This window comes from Macrobrachium nipponense, chromosome 31, assembly GCF_015104395.2.
Source record: "Macrobrachium nipponense isolate FS-2020 chromosome 31, ASM1510439v2, whole genome shotgun sequence".
Taxonomy (NCBI): domain Eukaryota; kingdom Metazoa; phylum Arthropoda; class Malacostraca; order Decapoda; family Palaemonidae; genus Macrobrachium; species Macrobrachium nipponense.
In genome coordinates, this window is record NC_061093.1 from 59,389,730 (window position 1) to 59,392,229 (window position 2,500).

A 2,500-nucleotide genomic window follows, 5' to 3' on the forward strand; every position below is an offset into this window, starting at 1 on the left:
AGAGAGAGAGGAGAGAGAGAGAGAGAGAGAGAGACTACGTATGTTTTTTTAAAGAAAATCTAATTAGCCTACGTTCGGACTCTATATGTCAGCTTAACCTCTGTGTCATATTCGTAATGGTCGGTTTACTGACGTAATAGTAGTAGACGTTCACTTGGAACAAACAGACAAACAAACAGACCCATTTCCATCTGTAGATATATATATATATATATATATATATATATATATATATATATATATATATATATATATATATATGAAACAGAAAAGTGTGCCCTTACTAAATGTACTAAAACGTGAAAAGTAAATTTTTTAAGTTACTCCAGGATTTTCTTACAATCAATCATGTTATACCAAACATAAAAGCATATACATACATACACACACACAAATACACAGACACACACACACACACACATATATATATATAGTGTGTGTGTGTGTATGTATGTATGTGTGTGTGTTTATATGAGTGTGCATGCGTTCGTATGTATGAACGTGAGTTCATGCCCAAAGTAAACATGAGAAAGTAATGAAAAAAACAATGCATTTCAAACAAAGAAAACAAAAAATAAAATTAAAAATTCATCATCATCGTGACATCTAGATTTTCCCATAATGCAAAATATTATGAGAAGATTCGTCTCTCCTCCATCTGCTCATGATGAATTTATCATTCTTTCTCTTCTTGCTGGATGCCAGAGAGACAAAAACAATAAATGAAGAGAGACAGAAGGAGAAATAGAGAAGGAAAAGATTCTGTTGCTGTCACAAAGTTTAATGAAGATAGAAATCAAAAGTGGAAATTTTCATAATGCTTTTTCGAGACCAAAATCCCGATTATTAGACGTTCGATCTACGTCCTCTTTTGATCGTGGCCGAATAAGGACTGGAAAAGCAAAAAGAGAAGGAAAGAAGAGAAGGGTGTGGTTGAACAGTTCCCTCTTAAGGGAAAACTCACTGGACTTCTGGTCGCTTGAATTCTTAGAGTTGTACAACACTAAAATATGTAACCAAGTAATTGTTAACTCGTCATAATATCAGTAATAATATTTTGTTTTCCATATATGTAAAACGACAAAAAGCTTAAGCAAAAGGTTTCCCACAGAGAATATCAAAATGTCATGAAAACAAAAGGAGAATGATATAGAGAAGAGGAAAATATTAGTAAGACTGAATTCCATATCGTTTTCTTTAGAGTTCCACCCCATATTATTCTTTCCAACCCACAGCAATGCCCTTTATAAGTGGAAGAGTCACTGATACCTACATTTAAACGACAAACTAATGAAAAATAGAATAAAAAACATACTTTTTCCCATTTCCTTTCAGGTGTCTAAGAAACTGGTCAAGCGCAGCCGTCACTTATTCGTAACCATGATGATCGTCTGTTAAGCTAATTCAATTCCCGAGGCCTTGTGGAGTAGGAGAGAGAGATGAGAGAGAGATGGAGCGAGAGAGAGAGAGAGAGAGAGAGCTAGAGTGAGCAAGATGTGCTTGAATGTCAAGGAAAGTCACTGAAGGTGAGTATTTCGCCCAAAAATAGATTTTTGGTTCGGTCATTTACCTTTGCTTAATTCATCTCCAGTGAATTTCAAAAGCTCTGCAGTTTTATTGTTTTGGTTTAAAAATGTTACATAGAGAGAATTATTACATTAATTATAGTATAATTGCAATGAATTTATCAGTCACAGTTTTCCGCGTCGAAATGATGACAATAGGTGCAGGCGGGTCCACAATATAGTTTGTGAGTATGGTCTTTAATGATATTAAAAGCTTTCGAACCTTGTTCTATGTTCATGTTCGGTCAACTTTGACCGAAGATGAACCTATTACAAGGTTCGAAAGCTTTTAATATCCATTAAAGACCATATACTCACATACTAAACTATTGTGGACCTGCAACCAATGAATTTATCATCATACTTCTTGACTTTAGTTTGATGTTTTCTCACTTTTAGATATTTCTAAGTGTCGGTTTGTTGCAGCGGGCATCTAGTTAGTGCCCATGCCCACACCTCCGGGCCACTTTCGACCAAGGGCCCCTGCTGGCATGGACAAACTTCATCTACGCCAGAGGACTTCGTCGGTCGTGATGAATTATTCGTGGGGGCCAGTAGTTTAGACTCGGTTTGATGCCGTTGAAGTCTGAAACATCATCAACTGTCCTTAATTTTTTTATACGTTTGATTCATCTGCGGACGAAGGATTATTTTTAGGAGTTGGAAAATCAATAAATGTTAAATCTTCATGAAGAGGGACCGATCCAAGGACATTGCTGAAACCAAGACGCCCAAACCCGTTGGAAAATACTTTCTGCTAATGGTATAAGTCATATGTGAAGTCAAATGTGTGTGTTTACAAATTTTTTGGGTGGGGGGGGGGGAGAAAAGTTCATAAGATTTATTGTACTTTTTTATACGGACATTGTTAATAAATAATATATGAATGCAGTATTTACTCTCCTAGTTACCTTTTTTATAAGTCCACCCCCTAT